Here is a 26423-nt window from a genome sequence, read left to right as displayed (position 1 = left end):
TTTCTTCTAGACTTGAAAAGGTCGAGGCTACTTGGCTTTTACCATCTGACCTTATCTGATCTTTCTAGCTTTACTTTTATACACATGCCTTAAACTCCAGCCAGCCTGGTCATCTCATTCTCCTATAAATATCTGTGTGTGTGTGACTGTGTATATATATGTCATGTGTATACTATGTGTGTTTCATATAACATGCATGTATGTGAAGGTTGTGTATATATACATGTATACACATATATTCACTATATACACATAGCATAATACCACTGTAAGACCCTTCCTCATCCTGTCTCCCTCCTTCTATCCCTGCCTCACCTACCCATTCTTTAAGGCTCAGTACAAGCCCCACCTCCTCTGTGAAGTTTTCTTTGACCCACAGCCCCCTCTAGCATCTCCAAACTCTCTATATACTGCTCATTCCCCTCTAAGGTAATTTTTTTACATCCTATCTTAAAATACAGCTTTGTGTACCTGCATTATTTTCCCTGCTAGGCTATAAATGCATAAGGCCATAGAGAGTGTCTAATTCACCTTTGTCTTCTCCAAAGCTCTAAATATGTTTTTCCCCAAATCCAAATATTTGAAGACCTTTTTGGGGAAAAAGGAGGAATTCATTTTTTCTTCCCTCTCCCCCTTTGTTTTATATCCACCATTTCTTTTGAACCTCACAACAGCCCTGGAAGGTAGACAATACTCAGAAAGTGTTTGTTGAATAAATGAATAAATGAATGAATGTCTTTGTGTCTGTCTGTCCATCTGTCTGTCTTAAGTTGGAGAATAGGAGAGTTGTTTCCTGCTCATTTGGAGAACATGACCATTATTTGAGTTCTGAATCATCCTATCAAACAGCTTTCCACAATTTGTTTCATGTGTTTGACAAAGCCACACTGGCTGTGTCCGTAGTGTGTTTCTCCTATCACCCTGTCAACCCTTGAAACAACCTATTCCTGGAGTGGGAGCTTGGGGGAAGATGGATATTTCTTGTTTAGTTCAGTTAGTTCTTGAAATCATGTGTTTCTATTGAATCCAGCAAGTATTAAGCTCAGTGTGACATTAGACTTGTAGACAGTAGACTTTACATGGCTTATACCAATTGTTGGGCCTCAGATAAGTAGTTTCTCTTCTCTAGGCCTCTGTACTCTTCAGCAAAATTAATCTAATATCACCATGATCTCCTGGCTTTTTAAGGATGCCATGGGCTCTTTTTTCAGCATTACCTCCCCCTCCCCCCAATGCAGGAAGGCTACAAATCACTTACAGTCTAGGCCCAGACACACAAGTGACCAAGCTGTCAGTTCACAGGATCATGGAAGCATAGCTTTTGAACTTTCACACCCTCCAGAGAGGTCATCAAGTCCAATCGCCTCATTTTACATGTAATGAAATTGAGGCCTAGAGAGGCCTGAAGACTTGCCCAACATAGAACAAGCATTTGAATTCAGCTCCTCTGACTCCAGTCCTAACACTTTCCATTGAACCTGCTGCTTGCCATGCTCATGTCCTCTCAGGTCCACTCCCCTACAGAGAAGCCCATCTTTGGAATCCACAATTCCATGTACTTCTCCTGTATCTTCTGTTGTAGCTGGCTAAGAATATACATGAGGTTACATCTCATGGGACCTCAGGAGAAGCTTCTTCATTCCTCTTCACCCCCTTTACATGTACATGCACACCCTTTGATCAGCTACATTATCCTAACTCTCTTCCCAGATTGGCTTCTCAGAGTAGAGAACACACTTGCCCACCTTACCCTGGCTTGTGCACAGGCAGCCCTCAGGCCGGAATTTCTGACATTTCACAAGGCTAAAATTGCATCTCCGAAATGCCACCTTTCCCTGATCCGTTATCATTTCTACTGTTCCCCCCTTTGAAAGCCTTGACATTGATGCTGTGCAGAGAGGAGGTTACTTGAGTCTGGCAGCTGTGCTAGGGGGCTGTCAAGCAGTAGACCCCTGGCCTTGGTTTTATGAGGTTATTTAAGGCTTGTATTCTATCTGAAGCCACTGTGGAGAATAAGGCAAATGAAGCCCACCACCTATTCATTAGCCAATTTGTCTCTCATTAAGGGAGAAAGGGGAGATTAGTGGCTCAATCCTTCTCTCCATTGTCAGCTTCCTTAGGAAATTTCAAACATGGGGATCTTGCCAATGTGACCGGGGCAGGCAAGAAGAAAAGACTCTTAAAAACCACTCATCTGAAAGGCAGCTACATTTGTATCCTGGGAAAGTCTTTTTTCCCAGCCTACAATTGCAGCACTTCTCTCCTCTCCTCTCCTCTCCTCTCCTCTCCTCTCCTCTCCTCTCCTCTCCTCTCCTCTCCTCTCCTCTCCTCTCCTCTCCTCTCCTCTCCTCTCTCCTTCTCTCTCTTCTCTCTCTCTCTCTCTCTCTCTCTCTCTCTCTCTCTCTCTCTCTCTCTCTCTCTCTCTCTCTCTTATTTTAACTAAGGTACTAAAAGAGAATAGAGCTGTTCACTAATACAGTTTGTGCATTTTATGAACCAAACAATTAAATAGGTTTTAAAACATCTGCTGACTGAATAATCCCATACAGGGAGGTACACTCAGCATTTTTAAACAGCAACTGATACGAGATCCTGCTTCATGCTGCAAAACACCAGAAGTCCTGTTAAAATCAATAGAAAATTAGATGCTATGAAAATGCAATATGTGTCCAATTAGTTATAATTGGAGCAAATGGTGATGTATATAAACTCTCGGAGTAAGATGTATTTGCTTAGAATTCTCCCTGCCTGTTTTCTGCATGAGGTTGGGTTGGCAGGCCTCTCCTCTGATGTATTCATAACGTGAATGATGAGCCAGCTAATACACATATGGTAACTGTTATCTGATTATGGTGTTACAGAGGGAGCCTTTCAGATTCCTCTATGCAGGCCCCAGGGGCTAAGGGGCTGAAGTCTCAGTCTCACCAGAGAGACCCCTGACGCATTTGTCAAATTATTCCAGGGAAGTTTATAAAGGACCAATAGTAAAGAGTCAGTTGGGCAACAGCTGAAGGAAAGTGGCATTTCTGAGCATGATTTAAAAAGAATCACAATTCAGCTTCCTAAACTGGACAGTTCCCCAACGTATCAGTCAACGATCATTTATTTTTTCTACCTTTCCTGGTTCTCTCCTTTTGTTACAACAAGAAGCTCTGGGGATTATCCAGGAATAATCTCAACCCTCAGTTACTTTGCCTCTATTTCCCTCCCATATATTCTAGACCAGGGGTGGGGAACCTGCAGCCTCAAGGCCACGTGGCCCTCTATGTCCTCGAGTATGGCCCTTTGACTGAATCCAAACTTCTTATTCTGTGAAGTTTGGATTCAGTCAAAGGTATGCACTTGAGGACCTAGAGGGCCACGTGTGGCCTTAAGGCCACAGATTCCCCACCCCTGTCCTAAACACTCTAGCCATAGGTATCTTTCTAATGCACGGCTTCTATCTTATCTTATATCATATCCATGGATCACCATTGCCTATGGGACAAAGTTCAAACTCCTCAATCTAACATCTGAGACACTCCACAATCAGCCTCAAACTTTCTGGCCAGCCTTAAATGCCAATGCCACTCCTCACCTACTGAATCTAATTGGATTAACTACTTGAAGTTCCTCCTACATAGCCTAGGTTTCACAATCTCCAGCTTTGGCTCATGCTCATCTCTATCTAGAGTACCCTTTCCTATGTTTTTGCTTTTTGAAATATTACTCATGCTACAAAGTCTAATGTGAATACCACCTCCTCCATGAAGCCATCCTTGATTTCTCCCAATTGGATGTGATCCATTCCTCAACTAAATTTCCTTAATACTTTCTTTCAAAAAACAATTAATATTTCACTGTCATTTTGAAGTTTGCAAAGCACATGGCATGAACTCATCTGAGTTCCCAACAACCATGTGTGGTAGATCACATAGATATCTCCATTTTAAAAGTGAGGAAACTGAACCCCAGAGAGGTCAAGTGACTTGCCCATAGTCACACAGCTAGCAGGTCACAGAGATAAAATTGGAGCATAAGTCCTTCTGATTTCATCTCAATACTTTATCCACCATATCATGCTTATGACATCTTGTATTCTGCCTGCTATTTCTGCCCCTCCTACTAGGTTTCTTAAGTGAAGATACAATGTTTTATTTACCTTTCTCTACCTCCCCCTCCAGAAATTCTTCCTGAAGCAAACGTAGTTGAAGAGGACAGTTAACCTTGGATGAGTTCTGTTTCATCAATTAGCACCTCATACTCCCACCCCACTCCCCTGCCAGAGAAAAGGGGAGAGGAGGTGACAAGGAGGGGGAATAGCACCCTGAGAAAGGGATCGTATCTTGTGGCAGAAGATAGACCCTGGGAGAAGAGTGCGACCTTCATGACATGCGATTGATGGAAGGCTACAAGGTATGGCGTGTGTGTGTGTGTGTGTGTGTTGTGTGTGTGTGTGCGCGCGCGCGCATGCGCACAAGGCAGCTAGGTGATGAAATGGATAGAGTACTGGACCTGGAGTCAAGAAGACTTATCTTCCTGAGTTCAAATCCAGCCTCACACACTTACTGGCTGTGCAACCAAGGCCACCCTTGTTTGCCTCAATTTATTTATCTGTAAAATGAGTGGAGAAGGAAATGGCAAAATGCTCTAGTATCTTTGCCAAGAAAACCCCAAAAAGGGTCACGAAGAGTCAGACATGACTAAACAACATATGGTATGGCACTAGTGGGCCACAGTGAATTATAAGATTATAAATTAAGAGCTGGAAAGGACCTGAGAAGTCAGGGTCCAACTGCCTCATTTTTTTTAATATAAGGAAATTGAGGCTCAGACATATTAGATGACTTGTTTAAGCTTGTAAGTGTTGAAAATGGGATTCAAACTCATATGTTCTGACTTCAGATCTAGTGCTCTAGACATTAACTCTACCACGCTGAGTCCCCACCTCTCTATCCCCTCACCAGATGTTGGCACCCTTACTGGCCTAGTTATAACTCTCATCCCAGCATCTAGCATAGGACCTTCCACATAGTAGGTATTGAATACATGTGTGTTGGATGTTAAAAGAAGGAAGGTCAACTCAAAGAGCATTGACGAGAACAATCACAAATAATCATTGACAGGAAGTAGAATTCCTTTTGGAAACTACGTCTTTTCACACTCTGTGTTGCCCTCTGCTGTAGGGAGAGATTCTTCTACTTGAATACCTTCCTTACCCAACAATGCACTCTTCTTTAGGCTTCCCTCAATGGTTACTCCCAGCCCATAAGTGAGATGTTAGTAACAGAATTCAAACCCCAGGGATTAAAACAAAAACATAGAATTATATACTTAGAGACTGAAGGGATATTAAAAATCATCTAATACAATTCCATCATTTTTATAGACAAGGAAACTGAGGTCCAGAAATATGAACAACTGACTTGACTAAGTTTCCGTAGAGTCATGATTTGAACCCAGGTGCTCCTACTCCAAATCCTGTGCTTTTATCATCAACTAACACTCTCCAGGAGCTGTAACAAATGGCCTTGCCTCTTCTTACACACTGACACAGAGAGAGGGACTCTAAGTATTTGTATGCAGAGTCATTTCCTTCAGTAGTTGAAGGATCTGTAATTTCATCAATATAGACAGGTATTCTTCCACCAATGCATACCACAGCCTTCTCATCTCCCAGGGAATAGTTTCATAAATTGCAGAGGCCAAAAAAGAAATAATAAATTAACCCCTCAACCCTACCACCTAGTGTGTAATCAAACATTATGTTCTTCACTAGGCTAGTCATTGGTTGACAGAGAGAATAATTCATTAACATAGGAAATAAGTTATACTTAGTGAAAATAAAGTGTCCAGATGGCAGTGAGAGCTACCCTCTATTTAGGCTTCATTCCCTCCCCAATATCAACCTCCTCAGAAACTACCCACAGAAGCCAATTCCTAAATCTTTATCTCCTCACTATAATGGGGTATCTTGGATTCTCTCTCCATCCTCTGAAGTTGTGTGTGTGTGTGTGTGTATATGTGTGTGTATGTGCGTGCTTGTGCACACACCAAGGTTTGTGGTCTTTCTTACTTCACTCAATTCATCCGAATTTGCCTGAAAAAGCTGACTCAAAGGCACCTTTTGTGCTACTTGCCCAAGGATGCAAAATTTCTTTATGTAGCAAAATTCACAGAAAGAAGATTCCTTCCAACTTTAAATGTATAATCCTATGATTTTCTTTAGCCTCCTTAGATGAAATTTCTATCAATTCAATCTCTTTTTGGGGCTCGGAACAGCTACTGAGGACATTTAAAGTTGGAGTTGATTTAGGAAAATCTGATCCCCGTAATCTTGGAATTCCTAAGAAGGAAGCTTAGAGGTTATCTAGCCCAACTCTTCATTTTAGAGATGAAGAAACTGAACCTTGGAGAAGAGATATGACTGACTCAAAGAACCAAGATTACAATCCCAATCTCCAGACTCCCTGTCTAATCTTCAAATACAGCATGTGGAGGCAAGGATAACCTTGAGAAATTATCCTTATTGCCCAGAGAGAGGGTTTTCTGTACTGTAAGTTCCTGTTATGAAATGGTCTTAGGGAGGAAGAGGCCAGGCCTACAATGGTGACCATAGACCAAAGAAGCTGCCTAGCATGCAGAATTATGTCACACACTCATCATGGAGTGGGATGTATGAGAGGACTCAGACACACAATCCCCACATCTCTACTATTTTTCACACCCAATTTCTCATCCTACTAAGAAAAGAATCATAGAATTTAGAGCCAGATTAATTCAATCACCTCATTTTAAAGATGTAGAAACTTAAGCAAAGAGAAGGTTTGACTTGCTCAAGAATTATACAACTTGGGGCAGCTAGATGGTGCAGTGGATAGCACTGACCCTGGAGTCAGGAAGATCTGAGTTCAAATCTAGTCTCAGACCAGACACTTGACACTTACTAGCTGTGTGACCCTGGGCAAGTCCCATTTGCCAATTAATCCCAATTGCCTCGAAAAAAAAAGAAGAAAAAAAGAGTTATGCAACTTAAAATAGCAGAGCTGGTATTCACACCCAGATCATCTGATTTCCAAATTCACTGTTCTTTCCACTAAAGCAGCCAGATAACTAGGGGGCATGGTTAATAGAGCACTGGACTGAAGTTAGGAAGATCTGAGTTCAAATCCAGCCTCATACACTTAATTAGCTGTGTGACCCTGGGCAGGCCACTTAACCTCTGCCTGCCTCAGTTTCCTTATCTGTAAAATAAGGATAGTAATAGTGCCTACCTCCTAGGGTTGTGAAAATAAAATATTTATAAAGTTTTTTTAAAAATCTTAAAGTGATATATAAATTTTAGCCACTATTGTTATTATTGTTGTTATTATTACACTACCTGCTCTCTCAAGAAAAAGCATTGTAATGTAAGCAACCACGGTTCCTGAGGACAGATGATAAAGAATGCTATCCACCTCCTAATAGAGAGGGATAGACTAAATATGCAGACTGAGACACACATTTTTGGATGTAGTCAATGTGGAAATTTGTTTCAAGGGTTTTTTCCTTTATTTTTTTTCAGTATGTGTGGAGGGAGAAAAAGAATACTTGTTAATTGAAAAAATAATTTTTAAAAATATTAACTCTTTTAGACCTTGCTCTCCCTGACTCCTAAATCCATTTTCCTCTCAAGGAAGAAAAAACTTTCAAAGATAACTGATTGGGTTCAGTCTCCTGCTTCTGGATAGGTAAATATCTAAACTCTCCAGGAAAGATGTTTGTCAATTCCTTATTTGAAGTTTCCAGGCACAGAAATTCCTCAACCATCCTTGGTCACCCATCTCGAGTTCTGTTACCTTGATGGTTGGAAAATTAGTCCATTAATGTCTGACTGTAATATTTCTTGCTCTCAGGCACGTGTAGAATGTGGGCCAGGCCATCCAGCCCATACTCTATGCCTGCTCACGTTCTTGATTTATTTTTTACCTATATCTTCATTTTTACTTTATTTCTTATAAGTATAAGAAACATCTGGTCAGTCTCTTCTCAATAAGACCCTTTCAAAGCCTTTTTTTTTTTTGAGACTGGGTCTCCCTATTTTGCCCATGTTGGAAGACCCAGGGCTACATATACATGGACCTGATCCCACTTGACCTACTTTCTTTATGAACTGGGCTGATTCACCCTTCCTTAGACAACATGGTGAATCCCTGCTTCTGGGCAGCTAACTATGTTGATGCTAGACTTAGTGTAGACACTCAATCAGCTTAGCTCACTGCTCCTCAGAACTCTTGAGTTGAAGAGATACACCAGCCCCATTTTCCCAGTATCAGGGTTTACAAGTATATACCTGCTTATCTGGCCCCTTTATATATTTTCAAATGCTTACATGTGATTGTCATTTTTTTCTGCTCTAAATTTTAAGTGATATCCCATTTCATATTTTTAAGAATAAAAATAAAGACTCTTTACCCTAAAATTTAAATCTCCTAGTACAATCTGTCTCCAACCTTCCTTTTTTACATTATTTTCTTGAACATTTTCTATATTTCAGGCAACCCATACTAATTGTTCCACATGTTTGTTTTGTCTTCTCCAACCTCAGTGCATTCGTATGGACTGCCCCTCATGCCTAGAGTGCACTTTCTCTTCACCTCTGTCTAGTGACACAAGCCTCTTATTAATTGTACCACCCTGGGCAAGTTATTTAATCATTCTGACCCCCATCTTCATTTGTAAAATGAAGGAGCTGGACTTGGAAGTCACTAAGGTTCCTCCAAGCTCAAAATCTATGATCCTATGAGCTCTCTCTCCCCTCAAAATCCAGCTCAGGTATCAGATCCTTTATAAAGACTTCTCTAGGGCAGCTAAGTGGCGCAGTGGATAGAGCATCAGCCTGGAGTCAGGAGGACCTGAGTTCAAATCTAATCTCAGATCAGATACTTGATACTTACTAGCTGTGTGACCCCAGGCAAGTCACTTAACCCCAATTGCCTCACCCAAAATAAAAGGTTTTGTTTATTTAGCCCTGGAGTCAAGAGTACCTGAATTCAAATCCAGCCACAGATATTTACTAACTGTGTGACTTGGATTGCCTCCAAAAATAAAAAAAAAAGACTTCTTGGTCTGATCATGGTGGCACACATCTGTCATCTCAACTACCATGGAGGCAAAGGCATGGGAGTTCTGACCTGCAGCTTAGCCCATAAGCTGATCACACCAAATTCAACATTAATATGGCTAGCCACTGGAAGAAGGAGTTTCCTAAGGAGAAGTGAATCAGCCCAGACCAGACCAGAAGTGGAGCAGATCAAACTTCTGGGCTAAACAGAGAAGGATTGGGTTTGTGAGTAGTTCCTGCACTTCCATTCTGGGCAAGATAGGGACATCCAGTCTTTAAAAAATGTTTAAATTAACTTAATTAAAACAACAATGACAACAATCTTAGTTGACTCTCCTGTGCCCAGCTGAACAAGAACTTTCTGTCCTCAGATTTTCTTAGGGCCCTTTATTGGGATCTCTTCTTTACTCCTACCTCAAGCTATACTTATGGTAGCTAGGTGATGCAGTAGATAGAGCACCATACCTGAGGTCATGAAGGCCTGAGTTCAAATCCAGTCTCAGACACTAGCTATGTGACCATGGACAAGTCACATAAATTGGTTTGCCTCAGTTTTCTCATCTGTTAAATGAGCTGGAGAAGGAAATGGCAAACCACTCCAGTATCTTTGCCAAGAAAACCCCCCAAAATGAGGTCTCAAAGAGTTGGACAGGACTGAACAGCAACACACTATATATACTTGCATATAAATTATATTCCCTCCCTTAGACTGCATGATACTTGAGGTCAGGGATTGTTTAGTATTTATCATTTTATTTCTAGCACTAAGCAGAGAACTCAGATTTAATAGGTGTTTTTTTAACTGAATATACCGAAAAGTTTTAAGAGTCACCCTTTAGCATTCTTCTCTGAGGAGTTCTTTTAATCTTTCTGCCTTTATCACATTCTTCTAAATCACAGACCATCTAAAGGGAAAACAAAACAAACTTTTCCCAGTATAATTCTTGATGCCATGGTACAGTGGATACAGTGAGGGAGATAGAGCCAGGCAGACCTGGGTTCAAATTCCAACTGAGACGTTGACCAGTTATGTGATCTTTGGCAAGTTACTTAACCTCCACATGCCTCAGTTTCTTTCTCCATAAAATGAGGGGAGTAAACTTAAATGATCTAAACACCCCTTCAAGCTCTAAATATATTACCTTTTATCTCTCCCTGTTTTGGATAATTTTCAGCCATCTCTACTGTAGCAACTTAGGTTTCTACCAACCAGGGCAGTTCAGAGCTTAGCCCAGGTTCACATAGAACTATGTCTTTTTGAAGTCTCTTGCGTGCTGCCCAGCCCACAAAGTCCTACTCAGACAATGATCTTCAGAGAATTTCCTGAGAATTTTTCTTCACATTCACCTATTGTACCACACTTAAGTTTCCTACAGTCAAATTTTCTTTACAACAAAACATGGCTTTAAAAAAGATGAAGTAGAACAAAGGATATTCCTTTTTTAAAAAAGTTTTCCATTGTGATACTTTAAAAAATTTTTTAACACAAGTGAGCCAGTGTTATGTTTTGTGGCATCACTTCACCTATTAGTCACTACAAAATTAATTTTTAATTCCAGATTTCAGTTAATTATTAAAAGTAATAGCAAAGAATCATCGCTCTTGACTTCTGAGGATTATAGAAAACTCCTAGAAAATGTTGGTTTCGCATATGTCATGCTTCCCCCCATTGTAGCCCCCTAAGACATATGTTACCCTACTGGGGGCCACTGCTACTTTTGTTCCTTAAGAGGTCATTGGAAAGACCTCAAATGCGGAAGGGAGGAGGGAAAGCCACCCCCAAATCACAGTTGCTTCTCTTTGTCCTGCTGACTCAGGCAAACCCTGAACAAGAAAGTCTCAGACTCAATCCATAACTTTTCTACTCAAAGAATGTATTATTTCTCAACACTGATAAAAGTTTAATATGGAGTTGCCTGGGTTTTTAATAAACTTGTCAACAAAAGAGCAAAGCAAATTGATGGGGCCCTTCTTAGAAATAAATTCGGCTTCAAATAGACCAAATGAGTGTGGAGGACCCGGGGGGGTGGGGGTGGTAGAGGCCAGTTTTGCTGTTCTTTGCAAAAATGGCAAAATAGATTTTTTGTGTCTTATTACCTCAAAGATAGGGTGAATGGTAAAGCTGCTTTCACTTAAGGAAAGAAAGATGCTCAGCTTATGAGTGCATTAGAGAGCCCTGTGCCCCTGAAGAAAAAGGGAGAGCGGAGAACTTGTTGGATTAAATTCATGACTAATACATTCTGAGATAAGAAAATGCCATTTCTAACCTAAAGGATGCCCTGGCTGCAACCCCCCTACTCCTCACAGACTTGAGAAAGTCCCCCAAGCAGGTTCGACTTTACACTTGTTTATGGAGGTGTTAGTTCATGGTTTGTTTTTATTTGAGCGCTTGATCTCAACCCAAAATAAAAGGCAATAGCAAAGTGATCTCTCAAGTGTCTTCCAGTTCCAAATCCCATGATCCTCTCCATTGGCTGTATCCCACAAAGGAAGAGCAGGATTCATGTTCCCTGAAGTTTTGTCACTGAAATAGTTACTTCAGAGACGATAAGAAACAGCCATGTCTATAGGGAAAGAGTTCATGGGTCTTGGGGTTAGGAGAGACCCAACTTCAGATCCCACCCTGATACTTATTAGCTATGTTAGCCTGAGCAAGTCAGTTTTCTCCTTTATAAAATGGGGGGAGTAATACTTGTCTCTAACTACTTGCCTCTAATGACTGTTGTGAGGGAAAGCATTTTGTAAATCTCAAAAGAACTGTAGATATGTAAGCTATGATCATAGGAATAAGATAAATTAGCACAAATTATAGCTACTCACAGACCAGCCTTCACTGGAACCCAGTGTTACACAAATTAATTCACAACTAAAACCAACAGAGCTGATCAATAGGTTTATTTATGTGTGTGTTTTTAAATAATGCAATGGATTTTTGTTCATTAATCCTAGGACAAACCAGGCCTCCATATTTATCATTGTTTTGTAGGAATCAAAGGACTGATTAAAAGATACTTCTGATACTAGGGCCAGACTTATGCATGGATAAAATAGGTGCTCTCCTTATGATTTAAAGTATATTTAGAATCCGTTCCTTCCTTCCTTTGAAATACCCCTCAATTTGGTTGCCCAACATTCTACCAATAGAGCTCCATTCCCTAGATTAACTTTTTGTATTGTTAAAATGCAAATACTCACACAAAGGGCAGCAATAAGATATAACATTTACATAGCATCTTTATAGACAAGAAAACTGAGGTTCAGTGACTTGACCAAGGTCACATAGCTCATAGATGTCTGAGGCCAGATTGTAACTGAATACTTCCCAATTGCTGGGCCAGTACTTTATTCACTGAGCTGCTTCTTGATCATTAGTACTTAAATATGAATTATTCTATTGGATCTTTCCCAAAGTTCTTGAAAATGGAGTACTAAGACGATATGGGAAGAATACATTTTGATGAAAAAGATGAGTGGGAGGTCTGGAGAGATGGAGAGAATAGGCCTATTGAGATCCCTCAGGAGGGGCTTGAGATGGTACAGATGGTACAAGGGGTGAGTTTATGGATATCAAACCCCTGAGTAGATGAGAGTATCATGACAAGATGAGAGCAGAAGACAAGAGAGGGAAAAAGGTGCTGAGTGGACGGGCTCAGGGAGAAGTGAAAATATCATCATCGTCACCATCACCACCACCTCAAATTTCTTTTTTTTTTTAATTTTTATTTCTTTCTTTATTTTTTAGGCAATTGGGATTAAGTGACTTGCCTACAGCTACACAGCTGGTAAGTGGCATATGTTTGGTCTAAGGTCGGATTTGAACTCAGGTCCTCTTGACTTCAGGGCCGGTGCTCTATCCACACCTCAAATTTCTTCAGCATTTTGAAGTTTATAAGGTACTTTCCTCACAAGAGTTTGTGGGGGAAGTAGTATGTGTGTATACATACATACATGCACGTAAGATATACTATATGCATGCACACATATATGCCATATGTACTTGCACATATGCATATACCTACATGTAATGGTGCTGCTGCTGGTGATGGTGTTCAGTTGTTCAATTGTGTCCAACTTTTCATGATCTCATGGATCATATCATGTCAATACTGTCCATGGGGTTTTCTTGGCAAAGATATCGGAAGTGGTTTGTCATTTCCTTTTCCAGTGGATTAAGACAAACAGAGGTTAAATGACTTCCCCAAGTTCACAAAGTTATTAAGTGACTGAGCTCTATCCACTGAGCCACCTAGCTGCCTTCATGCCTACACATACACATGCATGTAAACATATTTGTGTGTATGTGTGTATGCATATACTATACATAAAACTTCCCATTATACAGATGAGGTGATTTGTCCAAGGTAATATAGTTAGGAAGTACAAGGACCAGAGTTTGAACCCAAGCTTTCTAGCTCCCAGGTCAGCTCTATCACAGTGCTGTTACAGCAGCTGTGTTTGGCAGATTAAACATATTCTGTTCCCTCTCTAAGTCCCTCCTCAAAGCATTGTCCAAATTGCCATGGGCCTTGCTATTTTGAGATTCCTCCAAAAGGCAAATAGAGCCCAAGGACAGAGATACTGGAGGAAACTGGCACCCGAAACCATAATGGCCAACATTGGCTATATGCACTGCCCTTAAGAAGGACTTAGCCAGCAGGGCACCAGATTCCTTCTTAGAGACCTCTGTCTCCCTTGCCTGTACAGAGTATGAGTGAAGGGTTGGTGGGGAAGGGAGGGAGCCTGTGGGAAGTAGAAGGTAGAACCAAACTACTAAGGGGAAGAATGGAGAAAGTTTACCCAGGTTCTGTCCATAAAGTTACAGGTTCACAGTTTCAACCCCTTTGCACGTCTGCCTTAGGTACAAGAGACCTCAGTTCTCCTGGCCTCCATGTCATCTGAGTCAGGTTTGGCCAGTTGAGACAGCTGAGAATGAAGACTATTTATATCAGTGGTCCTGCGGTCCTCTTGGCCTTGGAACAGTGGCCTCACAGATTTTATGGAAGGTGGCATGCTTTCTAACACTAGCCATATGTGGGCATGGCAAGCCACTCAGACACATGACCCCTGTAGCAGAAGGTGAGGAGACAGGAAAAACATATCTGTTCTGTATGGCAATTGACCTTGAGGACTTCCCTTGTTCAGGGGACAAGCCAGCGCTCTTTCAGTACTGGGTCCTCCAACTAATAAGTGCTCAGTTCTGCTGACATCTTCCCACTCAAAAAAAAAAAATAATAATGTCATGGATTAATTTGTCTTGCCCATTCCCTTCAGCTGTTTCACACTTTCTTTTCTCTCACACACACATATACATGCTGGCCCAAACACACCCAAAGACAGCTTACATAAGGGTGTGGCTTTCACACTATAAAGCAGAGAAGTTCCCAGGGCTGGTTTCTGGGAAACTTCAGAGAAATAGGCTCATCTCAATGGTCAGAGCATTTGAGTATGAAAGCAATTTGGCTAGCACCTTGACTATAAGTCTACATCTGGGTTCTTACCTACAGGATCTAGGATGCAGCCCATACTCCCCCTCCCTTTTTTTTTTGGATCAAAGTATCTGTTTTCCTCTTACTTTTTTTGGTAAATGCAGAGACTGAGGAATCTCTGGCAGGGTGGGCCTGAGGGTTTTGGCCTCAATCTTACTAATCTCCCATGCCCTCACTTAAAATTCATCCCTTGTTCAGATAGCACAAGCAATTGTGCCCACCATAACACTTCTCCAGACCATGTGCACTTCACCTATTTGGTTATTATTGACATCAGTGAAGACACTCATGGCAATACTGGAGGATTAAAGTGACCAACTTTTAATACCCAAACCAATTACAGCCTAGCGTAGTATCACACTGAACCTGGAAAGTTATGTATAGATTACATTTCCTTTCTAAGTCAAGCTGTAAAACATGTGCCAAGGAGATATAGATATTTAAAGGAGCCATGTAGCAAACGCTCTCTCAAAGGCAAAAATTGCATTGCAGAGTGGGTATAGCCACTGCTGCTTCATCTAGTTAACTTTGGATGGCGGCACTCGGGCTTTTCTCAGAGAGCACACACCTTTACTTTGCTCGCCCTTGAAACACCATTGCCGCTGCATTCACCTCACCTCATGCTGCCCTCCACAGCCCCGCACTGCAGGAGTGGTCAGTGCACCAAATGGAAACTCTCCCCACAGCTCCTGCAGTTCCCCAGCTCCACCCTGTTCTGCTTTGGTTACTCATCTCTCCCAACAAGTGGTAGGTAGGATGTCCTTACAAGCCTGGGGCCAGACTTGATGAGCACCAGAGAAGCCCTCTACTTGGAGACAATGGCTCAGATCTACCATCCACATCTACCATCCACATCAGGTCCTCCTGGGCCTCCTCCTGAAGGTGTCCAGTTAACCAAGCCTGGATTTCCGCTGTAAGCTTCACAAAAGAGAAATTCACAGGCTTTGAGCCTCATAATGATCATTCCCAATGAAGGTCTGCAACTCAGGAAGATGGTAGCCTTGCACATAAGAATGACACATGAGAAATTCTTTTTTTTTTTTTGGCCTGATTTGTCATGACTAGTCCCTAGTAAACAGTGGCCAATAAGACTGGACACATCCCTCAGGAGGTTCAAAGTTCAATCCAAGAGGTGGGTGGATGGACACCTCACTTCCTCTTCATGTCCTATACCCCTCAAGCTCCTGGGACAGAAAGGCACCAACAGGGAAACCCAGTAGATCAAAGCACAGCAGAAAAGACCCAATGAAGGGGATGATGGTAGACGCTGATCGCTGCAAGCAACCATGCAATTCTCTCAGTCACTCACCCCTCCTCCTTCTCTTTTCCCACACCCTTCATTTCCATTTCCATCCCTTGGCCTTGGCCAATTCATCCAGAGAGCGGGAGTTTCCCATCGCAGACTGAACACTAGACAAAGCAAGCAAGGATGTTCCTGGAAGAAAGCTGTATTTGCCTTTCCTCCTCCCCCAGCTTCCCTTTTCTGAGGGCTTCTCTCTTTCTAGGCCTCAGGCAGCCATAGCAAACACAAGGGGAGCAATGCCCTGCCAGGCTGGTGTCAAAGGCAAGCAGAGATGCTGCACTGCAGTGCTGAGTCCCTTTCTGCAATCGGACGTGCACAGTCCAAAGGCTGACTCAGCACAATTCTTTTTTTGATTGTTTGGTCTGAGGAACATAGTTTTCATTTATGCTAAGGTAGCAGCAATTAAGAAACCACCCCCAACCCCCTACCCCCACCCCCACCCTTTTAGTCCTACCACCTCTAGCCCTCTGAATCTACTTTGTAAGTATCTCCCCCAAAGTCATTCCTGGGTCCCTAACAGTCTTAGGTTCCTCCATTTTTTTAATTTAGGGCATTTAAAAAAATTTGCAATTCAAGCGATGCTCACTGTGATTGACTCATGCTGCAGCAGCTAAAATATCTGTCCTGCAGGTCAATCTAATCATGCTTAATAGCAGTTTATTCTTCAACGCAACATTTTTCACGTTGGGTCGACAGTTTTAAATGAGATTGCTGATGCCCCCCTTTACTAATGCTTTTACCAGGGGCAGCACACGCTTTGAAATACTTGTGCAATAAAATGCTTTATTGCTCTTGATGAATGCACTATTAAACTGGAATTGCAAACAGCCCCTTCCTTAGAAGGAGGTAGTGAAATTTATTTGGCCACCTGGCTGAGGGAAAATAAAAAATAACTCTTCATCAACATAAACAAACAAACAAAATAACGGGACTGACGTCCCTTCTACAAATGGGTCTCTTTCCCTTGTCTCTCTCTCTTTCTCATACAATCCCCATTCCTGACACGGTGCTGGTTTCCCTCACATGCAGAAAATTCATTTTGAGAAGGACCAGATTTTGTGAGCCATAGAATAGAAAAATTTAACTAATTTGGTCCGCTGAATTTACGAGTTCTGCAATTCTCAAAGCTACTCTTTCCACCCCTAGAACTTAAGTGCAATCAGTTGGCTGTTTGGCTGATACTGGCTAAACCCTCCAATGGTCTCAACAGCAATACTGACATGTCGTGCGCCCTCAGGATTCTCTAGAACCAGCTTGGACATGCTCCAGAGAACTTGGAATAAAAACTACTGCCTGTTTTTTCAGGCTGCCTTCTGTACAAACAACCAAATGAAAGCTAGGGGGAAATCTTACACGAGGCAGCATCACACTTATCACTGATGGAAGGACCTTACTTATAGATGCTAAAACATTAGTCTCACCCTAAGAATCCAGCAAGGCTTAAAAATACTTTGAGTGTCCTGGTGTACAATCTTCTCTGTTCCTTCTTAAAAGCATTCTGGTAATGCAAAGTAACAAATAGCAACCCCTGAGGTGCGTTGCCACTTCCCCTCCACCTCCACTTCTCAGAAGTCACCTTGGACTTAGAATATTTGGAGTTAGAGAAGGCCATGGAGATTGTGCAGTCCAGCCCCCCTCATTTTGTAGAGGAAGAAACTGAGATGCAAAGAGGCTATGATTTGTCCAAGGTCCAAGTAGTAGATTCATGCTTTGCACTCAGGTACTCTGAGTTTAAGCACAATCCTCTTTCCACTGTACCGCAGTCCCTCAGGTGTGTTATCTTGGCCGAATTCCCCTCTCACAAAATGCAAGCCAATCCTAACACAGGTACCCATCCCACCAGCCTCTCTCTTCTTCTGTATTAAAATGTTAAACTAGTAAAATGTCACAAAGATGGTGCCCAAAGGCCCAGCCAGTATTGTAAAAAACACTTACATCAGAAAAGATCCAAGCTTAGTTACTTCCTACCATTAACCATGCCATTTGATTCACATACCTTGGAATGCCAAAGGTAGAAAGGGAGAGAGATGGGGAGAGAGAGAGATAAAAATTGCATTAGGACTGGAGATACCTACTGTAAATCAGCCCCAATTCCAAAGCTGGAGCAGTGGTGAGCAGTTAAAGAGTTACAGGGGGAGCGGGAAATGGGGGAAAAATGTTAAGAAAAGGAAATTTGGTTTTATATCGAGAAGGGTAAGGATTGTTCTCATTTTTAATTCAGCAGATCAAGAGAATGGAGGTGATTTATAACAAAGAGAAGGCAGTGACTATCCTTGTGAACTCTCTGGTTTTACTGCTCAGTCAAACCTAATTTCAAAACACTAATGCTTTTATTTAAACACCACATCCTGCAATAAAACTTTAATGTAAAACAGGGACTTATCGAAGGGAAGAGGCTGCGGCATTTCTGTGGTCGGTTTGCAAATCTCTGTGGCCTCCTATTTCTGTGGCCTTGCTATTTCCACTCATTGTGGCCGGAGTCTTACCCTAATGGGGACAGAAATGCTCTTTCCTGGGACAAATACCCACTAGATGCAAGCTCTCCTATGCCTATGGTGGGACCAAAAAGCAGACGCCTTCTCTTCCTATGAAGTTTCACCTAGTTGTCATAAGATAAAAAATATCTACATATATATATGTGTGTGTGTGTGTGTATGCACACTATATGTATGATATACTATATATTATATATAGAACAAGATATACAAAAGCCATATACAAAACATAACATATGGTGCATGTGATATGCTATACGACAGGCTAGAAAATGCAGGACATGTAAGATATACCGTAAGCTATGTGATATCTATGCATATATGTGCTGTGATCTATGATGAAATATACAAGGCATGCTATGAGCAATATGTGATGGGTCATGTACCTGGCATATCAAGCATTTTAAAGTTTCAACATGGATTGGCCTCATGGCCCTCTTTCAATGTGTTGCTTGGCCTGGGCCTCAGCTGATGGGACGACATAGCTGAATCCCAAACCTAATGGGTCTCAGCAGAAAGAGGAGGGGGCTAACCACCTGATCTCCCTTCTCCCTCTCTACCTATCTCCATCTACAGGAGTTAGCATTTGGTTGAAAGTTCCCAACTCTAGGTGGGGCAGATACACCTGTTGGAGGTTCCAGAGGCCAGGCATGCCAAAGATAGTTCCGAAGAGCAAAGATCACATGATATGAAAAAAAAATCCTAGTGGCTGCCAGACAAATATTCTCCAGGCTGAAATAACTGACCCTCTCCTACTCTGCTAATACCCTGCTATGCCCAGCATACCTGAGGACACCATTTTCCCACAGCAGCCAGGACCTGCAAAAGCAATACCTCTGGAGCCATAAGAAACAACAGAAATTCCCCCACATTCTGTTGAGATACTGCAAAATCCTCCTGCGGCTCAGCTTACTTCTTCCCAGAGAACACTGTCCCGGTAGCAAGGTCCTTTCTATCTGTCTCTTCCAGGAATCCTTCCTCTCAATTAAGATCCTCTTACTTAAGCAGAGGGAATAACTGACCACTGGGTGGAAAAGGGGTACTTCAGTAAAATCTAGATCCTGGATTTAGCTTTATCTCTTGGGTAATATAGATCAGCTCAGAAGCGCATTGTGGTACCCATAGTATAAAATTCAGATTTACTTCCATGATAAGTACCAAGCCAGGGAGAAAGTCGGTTGCGTTCTCTCTCTCTCTCTCTCTCACCCCCTCTGAATATGCTGGGACAGTCAGGCAGCAATTGAGGGCAGCATCTTCATATCAAGTGCAGGGTGTTACTTTAGATTTCACATCATTCTAAAGCTACTGATTCCAGTAACAGCAAGTCTCCCCCTACTTTGTTGGTGGGGATAAAAAAAAAAGTAATCTAAATTTAATCTGGGGAAATGCAGAGAGAAAATTATTTTGGTGGTGACAGAAAATCATTTTGGGGGCTTTTGATTTAGAATAACCTCTACCTGAAAAACTCTCGTAATACTGGAGTTCAGACTCTTGTGTATGGCATGTTGGCTAATATTCTTCTGAGCTGCCTTGAGTATTCCCTCATCCAGAGACTATTAGTACTTAGCGTATTAAAAAAATAGAAGCAAAAATGATGATAGTTAAAAGTATGGTCTGTACTGTGATTAGTGCACAGATAGATTATGATTGAGTCTTAGATAGAGACTCTGGGGGTTGTGGGTGTTGGATTCCCTAATCACTTCCTTTTAGTGCTTGGCAAGTGTGACATTAAGTGGCACAACTCATTTGTGTCTTTGCCAGGGTGGAAAGTGATCATGTCTGAATGTAAGAGTGAAAGACACAAGTACACATTGCTCTGGGTTTTGAAAGTCTTTGACTCCTCTCTCTCTCTCTCTCTCTCTCTCTCTCTCTCTCTCTCTCTCTCTCTCTCTCTCTCTCTCTCTCTCTCTCTCCCCCCCCCTTCCCTTATCTGTTTGACTCTATATTCTACATTTCTCCCACTAGTTGTAGAAATCATCCCACTCTGCTGATGTTTAGACTCCTGTAGGCTAAAGGTTGGGGGAAGGGGACAGGAATGGAGAAGAAGAGCACAGAAACCTGCAAACCCCCAAGATCTAGCACTTGACCCGGGTCCCTGCAAACACCAGAAGCGGACAACGGGCTTTCTTCTGGTGTTGCCTTTCCAAGCGCCTGCCGCAGTCAGCACGTTGAATATTTAATGTCCTGATGAGCATTTCCACCTGCTGACACAGGCAAAGTGACAGAACAATACAGCCACTGGAACAAGATCATCAATTGACTCCCCAGTCAGTCTGCCATGTCAGGCATTCCAGAACCAAAATCTGTCTGTCTCTTTCTCCCTTGAACACGGGGCACCCTGCTCCCATGAGAGAGTTTCCCTACCGGAAATACATACTTCTTTACATTCCATAGCTTAGCACGTTCATATGGGCATATAAAGTAGTATGTTTCTCAAGCAGGTAGTTTTCAATATGCGCATTTATATGTTTGAAGAGGAAGATAGCACTGCTTTGGAATTCAAACGCCATGTATACTTAGTGGTGGCTTGGTCTAATGCTGCTGAGTTACTGCCCCATTTCCATGACATCTTCCTCAAAGCCTCCTGCTACACACACACACACACACACACACACACACACACACACACACACACACACACACCCCTTTTCTATGACTCATCTCCAATAATCCACAGTTGTTCTTTTACTTTCTTTTTTTTCTGATATCTGTCTGTGTCCCTATATACACATATATAAAAAAGTGATGCCTTTGACAGAATTCTGAGAAATCCAGCAGTTTATCCATTTCGTAACTAATTCTCATGTACAAAGGAAGAGAAACATGACAAAACCTCTCATTTCCCCCTGAAAAGTACATATATTTCACACTGAAACTTTTAACTACACAGAATATACACACAAAATACATGTAGACCATAGCAATTCTCTCCATGCCCACCCCACCCCACCCCACCCTCACTTCCACATTAATAATTAGAAGGACTAAGAAATAAAGATTTGAAAGAAAAGATCCAGAAACTCTGGAAAATCACAATTCTTTCTATTTCTCAGATGAAGACTTTAGTAAAAAGGGAAGAGTAAACAAAAACTAGTCCTTTCCCCTGTCCTGCAAAGCTTAGCACTTGCCCATCCAGAATTCAAATGTACAGTTTACAACTTAGACAGCAACACCAAGCTGCCTCCTTCTCATACTGAGGTTAGAAATTCTTCTGTTAAAGACAAAGGATTCTTTCAGCAATTGACTGGGACTAAGGAGAGAGAGGGTATTAAAAAGACAGCTAAATATTGTAAACAGAAGCTCTTACCTAGTAAGTCCAGGATTTCTTCTGCCTCCCAAAGAGCCCCAGAAAGAGAATGTCTTCACTTTCTTTATTTCTTTCAGTGTTAAGAAAAAGCCACCCAGTTGAACTCTGTAGCAGCTGAGGCCGGTTGTGGTTTACCTGACAAACTGTCAAATCGAAGGTTCATAAGAACAACTGGAAACCTGGATATGTGAGCTTAGGCCAGAGTAGAAGTCAAGGAGTTACTCCTCAAGCACTCGTGTGTGCTTGTGTGCACCCACCCATCTGCGCCTTTCTTCTCTCTGCACCTCCCTTCCCTCTCCCTCCCACCTCCTCTCTCTCTCTCTCTCTCTCTCTCTCTCTCTCTCTCTCTCTCTCTCTCTCTCTCTCTCTCTCTCTCTTTCTCTCTCCTTTTTCATCCCCTCCTTCTCCCTCTTTTTTCCTCCTCCTCCTCTTTCTCCTCCTCCCCTCCCTCTCTTCTTTTTCTTCCCCATCCCTCACACTTTGCGCCTTTTCACTCATTGCCTTCTAACCCCTCTGAGCTCTAAAGCTGTTCTAACAATGTGGCCCCAGTGCCCCACTGAAAATGATGATCACACTGAATAGAAGACTATTATGGGCAGGATTTAGGCGCCCAGCAAACCAAGAGATCATTTGGGGCGCTTCCTGCTCGTTCAGCATTGCTGTAATAGTATGCTCGGACTGTCCACTCACCTGCTCCGTTTGCCTACTACCCCAGCCAGAGCCCTCCAGATCAATACCAATTTACAGGCAAATGCAGAATGGCTGCCTTAGTGTTAATGAATTTTACCGTTTCTCACAGTCTTCTAATGAACCCTTTAAAGAGGGTTTAAGTAAACTTAGCAAGTGGTAAACTAAGCACTTTGGAATACTTAATTATATCGATGGGTTTTCCCCTGCATTTTAAAATTTCTCTGTGAGCAGAGAAAGAAATGTTGCCCCCATCCTCCATCATCATATATAAGCTCTGACAAAGCCAAATAAAAAATAAAAGGGGAAGGGGGGAGCATCTCAGAGAGATATGGGCGAGCTTCCATTCCCATCCCCAAGCTTAGTTCCTGACCAAGCTGGAAAGTAACCAGACTACAAGTAAATCTGGTACCTAGGAGTTTATTGAGCAGAATAAAGAAGGAAACTGCGAAGTGTGTGATAACACTTAAACCCCAAAAGGATTCGAATGGTTATCACTCTCTCTGCTCATTGCATGGAGTCAGATTAACTCTTTGGGGGTGGGAGGATGGGGAGAATAAGAGCTGGGTGAAGACCAGGAAGTCCTGTCCAAAGAATCACTTAAAAACAAAAAGTATGGCTGTAGTTGGGTAAAGGTTGGGGTGGGGGAAAGGGTGAGACTTATTAGGAAAAGGAATTGAGTTAGGGATTTGGGGGCTGTACTCTGAAAACAATTGGACAAAAGCAAGAATCCAGTGCAGCTGGTCTTCCTTAGCTTTAATTAGAGGAAAATTCAATAAGAGAATTAGAAATGTTTTGAAGGTCAAGGAAGCTAACCCAATTGTCACTCCTCTAGAATTACTCTACCCAGTATGGATAACCGCCCTTCTCCTGAACTGCTCACACATCCCTAGGATCCCTACATAGCAAATACATCTTTCCCACCACCAACACCTCCAGTGAAGAACTAATTGCTCAATGAGAAGGCTGTTTTGTAAAATACCACTCCCCCCTGCAATACACAGATACCTCAGCCCTGCAAAGTCTTTCCACTGGTGTGTGAAATGGGCAGGGTGGACCTTTCAAGTATCTGAGGATGATCTAGGATGAGTAGGTCAGAGTTTCCCACAAGAAGGAGATGAGGGAGTGCATTAGGGCTCTGAAAGGCACCCCTACCTCCCATTTAAAAAGGAAAGAGCCATTTGGCAGGATGGAACAGAGAAAAGATCTGCTGTCCCATTTACATTTAGGCACTGTTATTTATCATTTTCATCCAGTCAAGGATAAAAAAGGGCAACTTAAACAGCATGTTCCTGTTACCCAACTTTTCCTTCTGCATCTCCAATGATTTAGCTGAGACCCTTGCATGATAATGTGAGCTGAAGTCTAGGTGAGAAAGAATCCTCAATGTTCAGTCTCCTGACAAATGAGAAGTGTGAGCAAGCTGAGGGGCAAAGGAGGGCAGGGAGCCAAAGAAGGTGGAGAAGGCAGACTAGGCAAGGGGAAAAGAAAGTAAGTGTGAGAAATCGTAGTGAGCAGATGTTTTCCCAGCTCTAGATTTCTCCTGTGCCCTCAACTCCTGACCTCCATATTGACAAGGGTTAGTTAAAAATGTTCCCTGGCCAGCTGAAACTTTGGAGAGATCAGACTAAACAGGAGAAAATCCCTCAATCTATAAGGGGAAACCTGAAGTTTCAGCAAGATGCCCACATGAACCTTTTGCTCACTCTCAAATTAAACCTAGTTCTTTTTTGAAACAAAGTTCCACCTCGTGACATGAAAGGTGTACCAAGCGGTTTCCCGGCCAGTAATGCAACGGACCAATAAACCCAAGAATTACAATGTCCTTTAAATTGCACAAGGCTGCTTAGACTATAAATACTCACTGAAAAATATACTACATTCTGTGTATGTGGGAGTCATGCTAAGTCAAAGAGACACCCTGTATATATCAAACCTCTCTGGTTCAGAGTACGTGAATAAGTGTGTGTCTGTGTGTGTGTGTGTGTGTGTATGCACATGTGTGTGCATGTGGCACACACACATTTCCCTACATGGGTGTAATTGTACATACACCAGCATATTGAAAACCTACACCCCACAACACATGAGCTTTGCATACTTGAAGCTTGGGGACTCTAGGCTGATATAGATAAGACGGGCTTAGGAGACCGAGGCCCACTCCTGTCTTCAGAAATAGCTATAGTCTGTGCAGTGGGGTGTTCCCTGCCTCTACCATTCCTTAAAGTCAAACTGTGATCCCTTCTTCTAGATCTCATGTGGCTCCTCCAGGCAGTCTCACATTGGCTACGAATCCCTCTGCTCATCGGCATTACAATGGTTAAGGACCGCAGTACCAGGAATGTTGCAAGTTGGGCTGTAAGTTGGAGCCACGTTCCTGTTCTAGCACTGGGTGGAATTGCCAGAGCTTGGAGCCCGTCAATCATACTCTTCCCTGACCACAGCCCCCCTCCCCCACTATCACCCCCGCTATGACAACCCCAAACATCCCTCTAGCTGTCACTAGCCTGCACTTCTAAACCAGGGAACACAGACCGCCAGAAGCCTTACAAAATGATTGTGTGTCAAAGTTCTTACATTTGAGTTTAAAGCATTCGAGCTATTGCTGGCTCTGCAGTTTTTAAAATGCAGAGGATACCGCACACCAAAGAGAAAACTCCTAACCCACCCCATAGAAAGACACACACACATACACACACACGCGCGCGCGCGCGCTGCCCCCAGTGCAGTGAGGCACATAAGCATACATAGACACACATCCCTGTCCCCCTCCCCAATCCCAGGCAAGTTTGCTGGAACCGATAAGTCCTGCCTGAGCTGGTAAGTGTTTTAAAAAAAGAAAAGAAAAGAAAAAGAAAGGAAGGAAGGAAGGAAGGAAGGGAAAAAAGAAAAAGAAAGAAAGAAAAAAAGAACCGAGCTAAGCTGGTGCCATTAGAGGAAAGAGAGAAAGACGTACCAGTGAGGAGATTCTGTTGCAGCAGGGGAGCCTCCAGAGCGCTAGCTGAATCAGCTTTAAAGAGTTAGGGATGCATGGAGGAGGGTCACGGCATCGCAAGGTAATAATGCGCTGGATGCTGCAGCCATCGGCTTCCTCCTATAGGCAACCTCTAATGCAGGGAGGGAAAGAGAGCAGGCCCAGGGATGGCATTAGTCCTCACTTGGAGAGAGGGGGGAAACACATACACATACGAAAGAAGAACAGGCAAACAAACCCTGTCTCTTCCCCTAACACGCACACTCCCTTCCCCCACATGCACCTCTGTATCCCCTCCTCTCCCCCTCCCCTCCCACCAGACACCACCACCACTCAGCCCTCCTGCTGCAGCGCAGACTTAGCAAAGGGAGGGAGGTCTTTAAAGCTTACAACTGAGAAAGAGAGAGAGAAGGAGGGAGAGAGAGAGAGAGAAGAGAGAGAGAGAGAGAGGAGAGAGAGAGAGAGAAGAGAGAGAGAGAGAGAGAGAACAAGAGAGGGAGAGAGAGGGAGAAAGCAGGAGGGAGGAAAGAGAACAGACAGGAGGAAAAGAAAGCAGGAGTTAAGGAGAAGCAACCCTGCGTGCTGGGATTACCGCACACCTTGATGTATAAAGGCTGTATCTGCAGAAGTCTCCCCTCACCCTCTCCTCCTTCTTCCCCCCCATCCCGTCCTCTTCCCCCCCCCCAACCAAGAGGGGGTCACCATGAGGTAGAGGTCAGGTTGAAACAAAGAGTATCGCCTGCCCGCATGCTCACACACAAATGGGGGGGGAAGGGGGGAGGGGGATGTTTCCTTGTAGGAATAGGGAAGATTGGGGGGTTTAGGGGGAACCTCTGATCAGAAACCAAGTTCACCTTTCTAGTGCTTATATACCCAGCTAAGCATCTGAAACATGCAGTCCCAGCCAAGTGGCTCCTTCTCATGCCATTCCCTCCCTGACCATATTTAGTCAACCATGGGAAAAAATAGACTGTCAGCTGCGGACAGCCGAACAGGGAGTGCTGGGAGTTCAATCGCTTCTCTCAGCTCATTGACTACTAGTCCTGCAGAGCCCTGAGTCTGGCCCCCTTCCCCACCCCACCCCCCTTG

At 42.8% G+C, this 26423-nt stretch overlaps 1 long non-coding RNA gene across 2 annotated transcripts in view; it reads right to left on the bottom strand.

Annotated features, from left to right (window-relative positions):
* Positions 1 to 26153, bottom strand: part of LOC110205184 (uncharacterized) — a 194367-nt gene extending 168214 nt beyond the window's left edge. The window contains exons 1-3 of one of the 2 annotated variants that reach the window (XR_002323518.2): positions 25934 to 26153; positions 25317 to 25467; positions 21674 to 21816 (exon numbers count right to left, since the gene is read on the bottom strand). This is a non-coding gene — a long non-coding RNA (uncharacterized LOC110205184). The remainder of the gene's footprint in view (positions 1 to 21673; positions 21817 to 25316; positions 25468 to 25933) is intronic. The other variant, XR_013484699.1, reaches the window with a different exon arrangement.
* Between the last annotated feature and the right edge of the window lie 270 nt (positions 26154 to 26423).

Source organism: Phascolarctos cinereus, unplaced genomic scaffold (assembly GCF_003287225.1).
Source record: "Phascolarctos cinereus isolate Bilbo 61053 unplaced genomic scaffold, phaCin_HiC Scaffold_2;HRSCAF=192, whole genome shotgun sequence".
In the NCBI taxonomy this organism is placed as follows: domain Eukaryota; kingdom Metazoa; phylum Chordata; class Mammalia; order Diprotodontia; family Phascolarctidae; genus Phascolarctos; species Phascolarctos cinereus.
This window is presented reverse-complemented; position numbering and strand designations above follow the sequence as displayed.